The sequence below is a fragment of the Lepidothrix coronata genome, unplaced genomic scaffold (assembly GCF_001604755.1).
Source record: "Lepidothrix coronata isolate B3197 unplaced genomic scaffold, Lepidothrix_coronata-1.0 Scaffold1, whole genome shotgun sequence".
NCBI lineage: Eukaryota > Metazoa > Chordata > Aves > Passeriformes > Pipridae > Lepidothrix > Lepidothrix coronata.
Window position 1 is genome coordinate 11924217 of NW_016690181.1, and position 14075 is coordinate 11938291.

The window sequence follows — 14075 nt, forward strand, 5'->3', positions numbered from 1 at the left end:
TTGCAAAAATCTCTCTCGAGATATATCATGACATCCACCTAGAGCTCAAGCATCCTCCAACTCATTGCTACACAGCAGGTCTCACTCAGTCCTGCTTCTGACCATGTAAGTGAAAGCATGAGTGATCACACCAAGTAAGCCTTGCCCCTTTAGCTGGTTGACCCCCAGCTAAGAGTAGGTCAGTCATCCTCACCTTCCCACCTGTCCTGCTGGACTCCAACAGAGCTCACTCTTATCTTTGTATCAGGTACTGCTGAATGAACCTTGCTCAGGTGCCAGACAAAGAGGCAGCCAAGCTCAAAGCAGAAGGGATTGCGAGGATGACACAGAATTAACAGGCATCAGCATTCAGCAAGCAAGCGGAGAACGCGGAGATCTATTTTTAATGGTACAATGAGAGCGCTTTACAAAAGGATGTGTCTGGGGAGATTCTGCCCAGTCAGAGATTTGCATTGGGGTTTTTTTGCAGTAGTCAGTGTGCAGGAGGTATTTTGTCTCTTCACCACCCCACATAGCAATTCAGAGGGCCCCGGCTCAGTTTTGGCTGGAGGCTCATTCCTTTGGGTCACCTTCCCGCCCTGCTGCATCCTTCTGACTTTCCACCAGAAGAGCTGAACCTGAGGTGAGCCACAGGTAAGGCGTAAAGGACAGCTCCTGGCTTGCTTGGCTTCTGGGTCTCAGCCCTGCTGAGCTAGTACAGCTGCCAGGGACATCTCTGCAAGGTCCACCAACAGCAGCAAAGCAGTTAACATGGTTTTTCATGGGCTAGCTCAAGTCAGCAGTGCTGGCACCCTCTCTGCACCAGCCCTCCACTCAACAGCTTCAAGTGCCAAGCAAGACTCAGGCTGTGTCTGTCCGCTCCCCAGGCAGGGCTGCCAGCCAAGGCAGATGAAGATGGCATGAATAACTCCACTCAAGCTACAGCTCAAGGAGGACCAGGCTGCCATTGCGAGCTTGAAAATGAGGGTTGTGAGAGGCAATGAAAAAACAATCAGATGATGTAGATACTTCTCGGTTGCTTCTTTTCAACAGTGCGCCCCAGAGATGGATGGGCCCTCTTTAACTGGAGCAAAGATCACCTGGTGTTACCCAGGAGGGTCTGGACTTCAACAGATATGTGATTTATGCAGGCACAGGTTTAACGTGTGGGAAGGTCTTGACTTGCTTGATGCAAAAAACCTGCAATCACCTAACAGACTGAAATTTCTCTCAGAGCTTCTGCTGCATCAGCTGAATTACCATGTGTTAGCTTTAGACAGCAGCACTCCTCAAAGAACTAAATCCCCTATTAAAAAGACGAAAAAAGGCAAGATGAAAAGCCGGGGATGCGGGCACACCGCGCATCCAAATGCCGGATGAGTAATGTGGGTTGACAGAGATGAACCGGAAAGACGCACTGCATCATTAGCAGGAGGAGGTGGAGAGGAGGATGCCAGGGTCATGCTGTCACTGGAATCTCCATACAGGATCAAAGCAGTGGTCCACCTCATTCACATCCCCTCACCATCATTTCCTAATAACAGGTATTCTACAAAAGCCTGTGAGAAGCAAGACAGTGGGTACTTATGGACTAGTCATGCAATAATGTAGGTGTAAAGGGATCTCAGTTCATCTGGTCCAACCCCTCTCTCCCTTAAAGGAGAAGTAACATCAACACCAGAACAGGTTGTCTTGCCCTTCTGGTCACCAAATGACTTGTTCCCAGTCATCAGTGGACTCAAAAATAATGCTCCCCATAACTCAGGATGCAGAAATGCTATATAGAGAGCCACTTTTGCAAATTGCTAGAGGACCCTGAAGGGCTCTGGAGAAATTCCTGAAGAATACAAGGTCTCTGCCCAAAGAGAGGGCTTAGTTTAAAAAAAGTACAATGAAGGGAGACAAGTCATGAATGCACACCTCAGGAAACCATGATATAAACCTTTCTGCACACAGAAACAACAGGGAAAAAGGCATAAGAGGAGTGGGAAGAAAAGAGGGAATCAAAGAAGGATATCCAGCCCCAGATAGGTTGCTGGGATTCCCTTATTTTAAGTCAGTGCAAAATGCAACACTTATTTCAGATTGATGTAACACAGTCCCTGCATTTCTGTCCCATTATTGCTCCCCATTTGCACCAGGATACTCTGTGTACTGGACCAGTTTCCAGAGAGCACCTCCAGGTTCTCCTCCAAAGCCAGCCTGGGCTACCATTGCACCTATCTTTTGAAACACTGATCCTTCCAAGGTACCATGCAAACAAGCACCACCTGTCACCTTGGGAAACTGGAAGTCCAGAGCAGCAAAATCAGTGCTACAGAAGCTCTGGGCAAAGCAAAGGAAGAAACACCCTGCACACCAAGCTATATTACCCTGTCCAGCTGGGTCTAGAAAACCTTAGAGAAAGAGCCAAACAGCAGAGAGACACAGCAAGTCATCCTACAGGAGCCATGGCAGTTTACAACATAGGCTGGGCAGGGCTCTCTGCCAGGCATGGCCACTCAACATGGCCCACCCTTACTCTTACTCTCCTTACTTAAAACCGGAGATGGCTGAGAGCCAAAGGAGCTTCTTGGACAGCATGAAACCAAAGGCTTGGAGTAGAAGGTCTACAAACATCTCTTGGAAGAGGTAAGAAGACTCTGTTTTCCTTTCCGTGACCTCAAGCTAAAAGGGAGACAAGGTGACCAAGGCACCTGCCATGGCCAGAGCTTGGCATGTTCCCCCACGGTCTCAGCTGCTGGCCCACTTCGGGCAAAGCAACTCTCCTGTGGGCATGAGACACATGCCATGGTGTTCCCTGCCATCAGGCGAGCAGGCAAACACATTGTCAGGGTGCACTACACCACCCACTGTCCCTGAGGGAACCTGCACTACCACTAAACACACCGCAAACTGTCTGGCTTTGACGGCAGCCCCTCATGCCATTAGTGCAGAGCATCTTGGCACGGTCAGTTTTTACTCCCTCTCACATTCCCCTGTCTGTGTTATAATCCTGCACACAAAGTACACCCAGATCTCCTGAGTAAGCTTGAGAAAATCTTGAGCAGAGAGCTTGTTTAGCTTCTTATCTGATGAATGCTCCCAGGCCACTCACCTCCCTTCCCCAAGCCTGCCGTAATTACGTCAGGTGCCTCCTTCCCACTGGCATCAGGCGGGACAGGTGTATCTTCAGAGAAGAAATGCAAAGCTTGAAAAACAGGTTTTAAAACCCAGAGGGCATGGGGATGCAGAGGAGCGTTGAAGCTTTCCCCACAGGATGACTGCATTGCCGCTCTGGCTGCAGGAGCTTCTCTGCATAGCAGCAAGGGAAAGAGTGCGGCGAGACCCAGGGGCTGTGCTTAGGGGAGTGTGAGCACCCGGGCATGCCTGCAATCATCTCCCCCCTTAACACTGCCACTGAACACATCGTGGAGGGGAGAAAGGCCTGCAAACTCTCCCAGCGCAACCTCTGGGAGAAAGCGGTCAGCATCCACAAGCTCCTTCTATTTATCACCTCCTTCTCTACTAGATTCGGTTTGCTGGAACTGTTTCAGTATGATGGCAGCGTCCTATGAGCCTGCACCATAAATCAAGGCTGCCAAGTGCTGGAGCACCTCCTTTTCCTCCTTCCATTCCTGACAGCGTTAACATGCTCTGCACCTGCCTGTGCCCAGGGCTTCGGGAGCCAAGCTGTGCACCAGAGAAACTAACCTCTGATCGCTAAGAACAGCCTTGCTTAAAGGCAAGGAAGCAAATCCAAAGAGGAAAACCAACTATAACACACCCCCTATTCCTTAAAGCAGCTGGTGCAGAGGTAAGGGGTAGTAGGGACGGAGTGGGGACTTGCTCATATTCATGCTAAGAGAAGTCATTTCAGAAATCCAGAGACACAATGGGTTTCCAGCCTTTGGAGAGGTTTTCTGGGGGAGGATAGGGCTGCACAGGAGAGAAGCTGTTTTTCTCTCATGTCCCAAGATCCAATTTGGCAACATGGGACAGGCACCACTGCTTAGTCCTACCCAGCCCTCGAGGGTGTTTTGGTAGTAATAGTGATGTTGCATTTAATATTAGGTGAATTTAAGCCCTCCAAAGGCAGGCTCCTCAGCAGCCTTTCTCAGCGAGGTACCTGGCACCCAGCAAAAACACAGTCTGCAGACAAATATGGTGCAGTATTTGCAAGAATAAACTCCATGCAGTGCCCCAAGAGAACACTCCTAAGGACTCTGGCCATTTTGCTCAGCTCTCCCAAACTTAGCTGAGGCTAAATTTCAAACAGCAATGCTAGATCCAGGTTTTCCTTCCCTACTCCTTACCTTGTGTCTAGGCAGGGACAACTGAAAGCCACAGGAGGCAAATCTGTCGGGTTAAAAGACTTTGGTATGAGCTGCTGTCCTCTCAGCTTGGAAACCTTCCAGCCTCAGGTTTGCACTTCTCAGTTGTGTTGCCAATGGGCTGAGGGCAGGAATTTCTGCCTACTGCCACTGCAAAGAGGCATTTGGGCATCCTTATGCTGCTTACACACCTGCCTGTCCACTCTGGTCCCAGCCATTCAGGTAGTCCTACACATCCAGGCTCTGCCACCGTGGCTGTGCCAGGAAAAACTGGGGACAAGACACCTGCAAGGTGCTTGCGGGCTCTATAAAATCCCAAATGCACTATGGCCAGAAGGGTTTTCTTGGGGCTACAGCTTATTTTGTTTTGGGAACTGTTAGAAGCAAAACCAAATCAAGCGCAGGAATCCCCATCCAGACCCAAACCCCCAACAAACCTCTTCTGCAGAGAGAGACCCCCCGACATGGATGCCCTCCGACAGCATGAGCGCAGGGGCACACAGAGGCAAGGCCAAACCTATAAAGACCAATTCCCATGCACTGAGTCCTTCCAAAAACAAAGCTCTCCCACAGCCACGTTTGGGCGCTTAGGCAGCCGTGCCCTGAGCCCTTCACCTTAGCGCAGGAGGATGAGACAATGCAAGCAAGCGTTAAACCGCTCCACGGGCAAGCTGCTTTCAAGGTTATCATGGCTCCTGCACCAACAGGCACAATCCTCAGCACTACCTGTTCAGGCTTCTTGGATATCCCAACCGTTTCCTGGGAGAAGGGGGTCTACCTTATTACCCCAAATTAGAGGGAGATGGAACCTCCGGCAACAATTCCCAATGTGTTCATCATCGCTAGCTGCTTGGGATAGGGATGGTCTCTTCCACATATGCTTATGCAGTGCCCAGCTCCCACCAGGGAGCTGTTGATAACTACCGCAATATGAAGGATAAACGCATCCATGCCTAGAAAAATCCAAATATCCCTAACAGAACAGCACTGCACCGCGTTCTTCCTTCTAACGAAACCGCAAATTACTGACCTGTGCACAGAGCTCCCCCAATGCAAGCTGAAGCACTGACATCAGCTTTTGCTGTTGCTCAGGAATTTAATTCTGGGGGAGGAGAAAAGGGAGGGGGGAGCAGGAAGGAGAAGGAACTTATTTATCAATAAGGGAAATAACCAGGAATCTCTAAAAACAAACAACACTCAGAACATAAACCAACATTTATCACTATGTAATAATTGGGGGTGGGTGGGGGGTGATAAGTCGGTCCAGGCACATTAGGGGAGGTGGAAGGGATTATTTTAAACGGGCAGCTTAACTCATTAATCGCGAGCAGCGCCTTTGGAGCCGCAGCAGTGAAGTGTTGCATTAAAACCCCCGCTGCTGAACACATGCCGGCTTCGTTTAAACGCCAAGGACACAGGGCGACACTCCAACCTCTTTCATCATCAGAAAAACCACAGCGCTGTTAACACCGGCTCCTCAAACACCAGCCCTCAGCCCCGCCAGAAAACCCCTCCATCCGCGACCCCCGGCGCGGCAGGACAGCGGGTATTCCCCGGCGCTTCCCGAGCCCACTCCTCACCTGCACCACCGCCGCCCGGCAAGCGCGCACCGCGAAGGCAGGGTGGGATTTCCACCACCCCCCCGCTCCGAAAACAAGCGCAGCGCCCCCGATATGCGCGGCCGCGGATCGCCAGCTCCCCCCCTTCCCCACTCCCCGCGGTGGGGCTGCTCCCTCCCTAGCCCCAGCACTTCACACGCATCACTTTCCCTCGCACCGGAATAATTCCAGCCCCCCACTGCAAACGCGAAGCCCTGTATCTCGGCATACACACAGGCGCGTACATAGATCGGTACATGCTGTCCCACCGCCGCAGGGCGCGATGCCGGCTCCGCTCCGCACACGCGGGGAGCACCGCACCGCACCGCCCCCCCCCCGCGCTCCTCCCGCCCGCCCTTCACCCCAACCCCAGGGCGCACGGACCCGTCCGTCCCGCTCGGGCTCCCCGCGGGGAGGGGCCGCACTGACCCGGCGCGGCGGGCGCGGGGCCGCCCCGCTCCGCTCCGCGGCCGTTCCGCCGGCGCGGCCGCTGCCGGCGCCGCAGGGCCCGCATGCCCCGGCGGGCGGGGGGGGGGGCCCGCTCCGCGCTGCTCCGCGCTGCTCCGCGCCGCTCCGCGCGCCGCCGGGAATGCGCCGGCGATGAGGTCATGCCTTGGGAGCGGGGGGGGGGCCGGGGGGGAAAAGGGAAAAAAAAAAAATAAAAAAATAAGGGGGGGGAAGACAGCGTTGACGTCACCCGCAGCCAATCAGCGCGGGCGGCGCAGGGCAGGGTGACGTCAGCCCCGCGGGCGCGGAGCGGAGCGGAGGGTCTGGGAGACGGGATACCCCGCGTAGAGAGCGGCCTGGGCACCGTAGCGCTTTCTGGGGGTGACCCTCCTGGCCGCTGAGGTCCCCCGGGGGATACCCCCAGAGCCGCGGCTGCTCCCGACAAAAGACGCACTGCCGTGTGTTTTTGGGTCATGGATGTTTCCCGGGCTGCCAGGCGGGGGTAAGGTTGAGCCAGGAGCTCTCCCGCAGATGGAGCCGCCCCTGTCGACTGCCAGCACCTTGCCCGCGGCTCGCCCGCCCGCCGGCGCTGCGCACCCCAAATACGCGGTGCTGAGCGTGGGGCAGCGGCGGGCTGCCGGGGCGCCCCACGGGGCTCGCTCGCTCTGGAGCGCCCAAGCTGGGGAAGAACAGACCTAAAGGCAGCGCGGTCTCGGGGAACGGCATGGCAAAGAGTGACCCAAAAGCTGTGCGTTCAGGAGGAGCCTGACCCACAGGTCGGCTCCTGGATGGATGGAATGGGCTCACCCCCATCCCACTGCGATTTCACCAAAGAGCTGGGCAACTGTCCTGGCTACACAGCAGGGGGTTTTCTCTGTCCTTGGCCCTGGCCTGGCAGCTCCATCTTAGAGAGGGATTAGGATTTAGAAGCTTACGTTTTGCTGGTGCTTAGGAAATGAAGGGAACCTTCCTCCCTGCTGATACAGATGCCGGATGTTTTAAAATTAACTCTCATCTCTCCAGACGTGCGGCCGGCAGCTTGTTCAAGAAGAATGTCAAGCTCCCACAGTAACTGTTGGCAAAATCTTTCCCAGAAATGTCATTTCTCATAAAGCACCAGAGGTATAAAACCCTTGGATGCTAAAAAGTCTTACTCTCCCCATTGCATAAGCAATGTTGAGTTCATGCCCTTCTCCTACCTCAGGAAATCAGCTCACCCAAAGCTGTCAGCAGGGAAACTTTTACAAAACCAGAGCTACTCTAGCTAAATGCACGGATTTCAGCCCAGTTACCATAACTGATGGCAAGATACTGGGGTAGGATGGGCACTCACTTCTCTAGCAGCTCTGTAGCACTTGGTCCTGGTGGGAGCTGGAGCATGCCTGACATGGCTGGAAGGAAGCCTTTCCTGCTGGTTTTCCTGCCCAGCTCCCTCCTTGCAGCCATGCAAAACACCCTAAATGGGGAAAATCTGAGAAAGGTATCTTGCTTCAGTTTCAGACTGTTTCCTTCCCTGCCCAACACCCCTTTTCAAGGGTAAAATAGAAAAAAAGAGGGGGAAAGGAATGAGTGTGAAAATCCCAAAGCTTCGTTGTAAAAGCTGTTATCTAGGCAGAGAGCCATGAGCTCACAAAGCCTGCTAAAGGAAGAGGATTTAAACAGTTTCTTTCCAGACCCCAGTCAAAACCAGTGTTTCCAACCCTAGACCTGGCACATCACTGCCAGATGAGCATCCCAGATCAGCTGTCAGGTAGATCACTCCCTGGCACGGTGCAAGGGAGGAGTGTGGGAAAGGAGATAGGAGAAGGATTCAGGCTTGCAGTAGACAAGGGATGGGGAGATGGTGAGAAAGAGACAGGATGGAATGTCCTGAGGGACTGCCAGGCACCTGCCTTGGACTGTTCATTCCAACAACAGACCAAGCTGAGCTCCCTCCTGAGCCTTCATCCCTGGCAACCTCTCCTCAGCCACCCCATGGACCCCCTGCTGCATCCCTGAGTGATGAGAACACAGGAGATTTGACCCACACAAAATCCCTATTGCCAGCAAATAGGAGGAGCTGCTTCAGCGGGGCTGGGTACCAGAGGGACACCGATTCTCACGACCAGCGGGAGAGGCTCCAGCCCAGGAGCTTGCATCTCTCCCACGCCCACTGCTTCTGTGCGAGGCGCTGCAGCCAAGCGCCTGGTGGGGAGAAACCAAAACAAATGATTCACTGCCGTTAAACTGCTCCCGGGATCACAGGGACCAGGAGCAGGCGGTGGCTGAGGCTTGCAAAACCTCACCTGCCTCCCCAAAGCTGGGAGCTGACACTATTTAGATTCCAGTCCCACTCAACCTGACATTCTGGCATTTAGGTGCGGACCCACTGCTACGTTGAAGTGGGCAGCCAGCCTGAGCGAGGACAGTGCTGTGAGCACACCTGGTCAGCTCTGGGTGGCTCAGCCATCCCTATTATCCCTATTTTCCCCAGGGGAAATCAAGCTGGGAGAGCCAGGGTAATGCTGTAATGGTCAGGCAGACAGAACAAAGCAGCCTCATCTCTAAGCTCCATCTACCAGATGTGAATCTATTGTCTCAGCCCCAGGGCCATCACACCCCCCTCCCCACCAACCATCATGAGCTGAGCAAAAATTATGCAGCAAGTTGCTTATTGCTAAAGGAAAGGGCTTAATTTCAGGTAAATCCCTTAAAAAATAATTCGCCCCACTCAGGTTTTTCCTCTTTCCCAGATTTCAGGTGCATCCAAAGATGGGTTGCTCCCATCTATGTATTTCAAATGCAAGTTACACTTGTACACGTAGTGGTTCTTGCTAAAATGTTTTCCAGGCTTCCAAACTGCCATGGCAGGCCAAGTGCAGAAAAGCACAGCAGATCCTCCTGTATCCTGCAGGGATTAAAATCAGAACCTGATCATGAAGGAAACTGAAACTAAAACTAGGAAAAAGGAATCACTGCCAAACCAACTTTCTTATCCATCAAAAACGAGAGATGTTTTGTCAACCTGCAATTTCTTTAAATGGGTGAATAGTCTTTTTTTAACCTACAGATGCAGTTCCTCAAAGCACCAGCTGAGCCAGGCTCCAGTCACCCTCCATCCAGCAGGGCTGGCTGTGGCACAGGACACTGTTCCCCCCTTTAGGGGGCATCGGCACCTCAAAACTGTGCTGATAGCTGAGACCAGAGTCAACCTTTGGGCTGACATGGCTCTGCTTCTACCACATGTGGTTGGTTCTGCCATGTGAGTGCCTCTCACCTTCACTGCAGTGTTCCAGAGTGGGGCGCAACATGATGCTGGAGGAAGGGGCTCGCTAGGCTTTGTATTGTCCTGTTTTGTAAAGAAAGGTATTGGCTGTGGTGAACTCTCAATCCACCTTAGGAAGGGCATCGCTCCCCTCTTTCACACCTGCCCATGTTCTCCCCAGCTTTCTCCCTTCATGGCTGGGATGCAGCCCAGCACAGATCCCTAGTGGATCCCAGCACGCCACCTTCCTCCTGCCAAGCCCAAAATGGTGTCACTCAGTGAAGAAAGCTGACGTGCTTGAGCAGGCAGAAGGCACTTGCAGCATCACCAGGCAGGTGTGTTTCTCACATGGGGGCTTCCCCGGATCCATCTCCCGTTTCCCAGTAGAAGTGGCTCAGCACCGGCAGGGTGCTGAACTGCGCGTGCACCTCGCAAAAGCAGCCACGGCACAGTTAATCGCAGCAGTAGCAGGCTGGAGGGCTGCGTGCTGTGCCATTCAGCTCCGCGCATGCTGCAGAAACATTCATTCTGTGGCTCTCACTGCGCCGCCAGGCGCTCCTGCCAGAGGGAAAAAGGAAAAATAACCCATCATACATTGAATAAATTCCCTCTGATTCCCTCTGCCCTGGACATGTTGCAGAAAAGCTGGGCTGTAGCGTGGAGATGTGCCAAATGTGGGGCAAGGTTGCTGAGTGCTGGCACAATGGGTCAAAGTCAGGGGATGGGAGGGGTGGAGGAGCAGGACCTTTGCACTGGCACGAATCTATCCTGACAGAGGAGCCCATGCTGGCAGCGTCAGCTGAGCTGCACAGAGGTGTTACAGTAACTGTGCTCAGGTGCAGGAAGTGTACCTGCTCCTTTGCCCCCAGTGCCGAAATGGCGTGCTGTGTTGGCACACACTTGGGTTTGCTCTGGGCAGTGATGGTAGGCGAGTGGCTTAGGTGTGCCTAGAAGCTTTCCAGGGTCATATTCACTTCTCTGGAGGCAGTGGGAGAGGGATAAGAGAGAGGACAGGGAAAAGGAATGAGGAGAGACACCAAATGGTTTTGGTTTAGTATATTCAAGTCTTAAAAAATAATCTCTGCCCAGTGCTCCTAGACAAGTGCTTTCTTCTCTGTACGTGAATTGGGGATGAGAAAAACATTACCCTGGGCCAGCAGGCAGCACAGAGCTAGGCTCTGTGAATGGGTCTGTCAGGTCCAGACCCTTTTTCTCTACCCTTGTGCTGGTTTTTGTTAGGCTGCTCACCAGTTGCTAGGTTTTTTTTGTTTTGCTTCAATCATTTTCACTGATGAGAGCATCTGCTGCCATCTGTGCCTCCCCCTCCTCCCACCGGCAGGGCCGCGGTCTGCCTGCAGAGCCAGGCACTCCTCACTGTCCAACCTGCCACGCGTATCTGGGGATGGAGAGGAGGGAAGGGGCAGCTCCATCAGCGCCCTGCTCTTCCCCTGTATCTGCCAACCATACCTGACTGCTGCAATTGCACCAGTCACAGGATGCCCACAGTGCCAAGGTCCCAGAACCTGGTGGCGCTAAGCAAGGCTGCAGTTCCTCCTCTGAGAAGATATCAAGCCATGAGACAGTGCTGGAGGGGAAAACAGAGATGAGAGGGCTTTGGTAAGGTCACCCAGTACAGCAGCATGTGGCTGGAAAGGGAGGTGAGAGCTGCTACTTGCTGGACATGTGACTCTGCCTCCCGGCCCATGAAATGCCTGGGCAGCAGGGTTATGATGCTACAGCTCGGTGTCAGCTTTTGCTGGTGGCTTACACACCGTGCAGAAGAATAGGGGTTGCCATTTGCATCTCTCTCTCTCTGTTAATTTGGGTATCCAGGCTGAAGGCTGCTCTGGCCCTGACTCACCATGCTTTGCCTTCATGCCTGGCAGCTCACCCCTGACAAGGGAACTCGCAGATGCCAGGAGGCCAGGAGATCCTTACCTGAATTAGCTCTATCTCACCATGTTTATTACTGCCAACCTGTAGATAAAAGGGAGTTGTGGGGTCGCGTTTAGCAACAAAACCCAAACCAGTTCTCCCCAGCCGGGATTCGAGGTGCTCGTCTGCAAACTGGTTCGGTGGCATTTGCGCAGGAGCGTCATCACTGAGCCGTGCGTGGCAGCCGGGGCAGAGGCGCGGGTGAGCTCTGAGCCTTGCGTAAGCGCCGCGGGCTTTGCTCACACGCGCTGCTTGGCCCGCAGCCACCTTCCCCTGCCAGCGTGGAGGGTGAATGTGTAACAGCGCCCGGGACCTCGCCTGACGCACGCGCCCCGGCTGGCACGAAGGGGCACATCCCTGCGGGAGGCTGGGGACCCGCTCCTGGCTGGTTTTAGGGCGCAGGAGCCACCCTCACCCCACAACTGCTCCTTGCACAAGCCAGCGCTTGCCCTGTGTAGGGACTCGCAACTCTCCGGGGGTGAGTCTTGGGGCGGGGCGTTCCCGAGGAGCGTGGATGGACCTCTGCTCCCTCCAAGGGGCGAGGGCCCGGGGCCTCCTGACCCGCCCCGAGGCCGCGGAGATGGGCGGTGCGCTGCCGGCTGCGGTGGAGCGGTGTGAGGGGGCCCTCTGCCTGCCTCCCGCAGCAGGGCAGCTCCAGCTTGGCTGGGACGTCCCCCTCTCTGCCTCCGTGACCTCCTCCTAGGTGCCGGGCCTGCCATCAGGGTACCCGCGAAGCCATTTCATCGCCGGCCTGAACGAGCCCCGTCCCGCAGCATTTCCTCTTCAGAGTCGGGTGCCCCTCACCAGACTCGGTGACCTTTCTCCAGTCTCATCCCAAACGCTTTTCAGCTACCACAGGCAAAAAACAGCAGTAGTGTTTTAAGCAGAATTGTACACTGTCACCTAAAAGGGAACAATGGCTCCCCTCCTTCCCCATATCTCCCCTCGAGCTAAAGAAAAAGCAAAAAGCAATCCTCATCAAGCTGTCAGGCTCAGTTTCCCGCAGGAATACAATTGAATCTCTATATGGCAACATGACCGTCAGTTCTTCCCCGTATGAAAAGATGCTTCTCAAGCTGCGTTTGGCTGTTCCACTCTTCCACCCCCTCCTCTCAGTTTTCCTTCCCGCCGCTGAATGCAACAGAGGCTGCGGCTTTGCAGCCAAAAAAAGGTGCGATTTGGAGAGCATGGTGCGACGTTGTGAGTGGCAGAAGTGAAAAGGCAGAGAAGCAACTCTTGAAAGCCTGCCTTCTGCTGCGGCGGGTGTCAGCCTTGGCAAAACCTGAACTTCCAGAATTTTCTTGCAAAATTAAAAAAAAGAAAAGCAATTAGAGGACCTGTCGGATTTGGCTGCTGCTTTTCTTTCCCTTGTTCCCTCAAAATGAAAAAAAAAAAGTTCTTTCTTTCACTTAACAGCACAGTTGGTGCAATCTGGGATGTACTTGCCTGACAGTATATGGGAACGCAGTTTTGCTGTCTCAGTTTGGGGTTCCGTGACACTGACAAGATGAAATGAATGCTGAATACCTTGATGCTGCTGCACTTGGAACACTCTTGCATGAATAAATTACTTTTTTTTTTTTTCTGCTAAGCGAGCTTGGAAAAATTTACGTGTCCCTCTCATTTTCCCCATTTTGGGGGTGCTTTCCTCCTACTGTGAGTTTGGAGGAGTCCATTAAAATGAAGGGGGGGACACTAAGAGAGAGGAAGGCAAAGCACAGGGGCTTTGCTGCCCCCCAGCCCTGAGCTGCAGATGAAGCTGAGGTGAGGGCTGTGGTGGAGCTGAGCATCTGCCTGGGGTCAGTCATCCCCTCCTCCAGTGACAAGGTTACTGCATCCTTCTCTGCTGCTCTGTTCTTGTTTGAGGCAGGTCCAGGTGGACCTACAACCTGCCACAGCGCAGTGATTTCACCTCCTACGACATGGCAACAAATAATAAATATGATGATTAATAATATTAGCCCTCCCTCTCCATCCCTGATGGTTTATACATGCAAAAATGCTGCAGAGTCAGTTCAATATTCCCCCTGATTCATTAAACCAGCATCCATATTCCCACAGATAAGGTGGTCCATCAGGGGAAGGGATGATAATAGCTCATTTGTCACACTTGTTAAATGTAGAAAAGGCTGGCTTTGGGTCACTTCCAGTTTTGTATCAACTCTGCCTTAATCTGAGCAGCCTCATGCCTGCATGCCAAGCAGGGCAGCTCTCTCCTGTGTAGCACGGGAGATGGGAACAGTGGTGTTGTCCCCACAAGGTTTCGTAGAGTTGGGCGAGGGTCTCTGAGTGCAAAAGCATTTGCAACATGGCTCCAGCGAGTCCCAGCTCATAGAAAGGAACACACTCCTTATTCCAAGAGGTGCCAGGCACATTGGTTCCACAGTGATCTAAGCCTTTGGCTTTGAGCCCCTGGTACTGCCTGCATGGTCACCCTGTCTGAGTTATCCCCCAGGCTGCAACATGAGTAATTTTGTCTATACCCTCTTCGGAGGCATTGCCATCATGGCAGGACACCTCCTTACTCTGCCTGAGAAAAGGACTGGATATAGCCTCTAG

At 53.4% G+C, this 14075-nt stretch overlaps 1 protein-coding gene across 4 annotated transcripts in view; it reads right to left on the minus strand.

The window, feature by feature from the left end:
* The window catches only part of DUSP8 (dual specificity phosphatase 8), a 46782-nt gene extending 40440 nt beyond the window's left edge, over window positions 1–6342 (minus strand). Inside the window, exon 1 of one of the 4 annotated variants that reach the window (XM_017811537.1) lies at window positions 6320–6342. The gene's annotated coding sequence lies outside the window, so the exon portion shown is untranslated. The other 3 variants (XM_017811547.1, XM_017811565.1, XM_017811556.1) reach the window with 3 other exon arrangements.
* Window positions 6343–14075: the final 7733 nt, after the last annotated feature.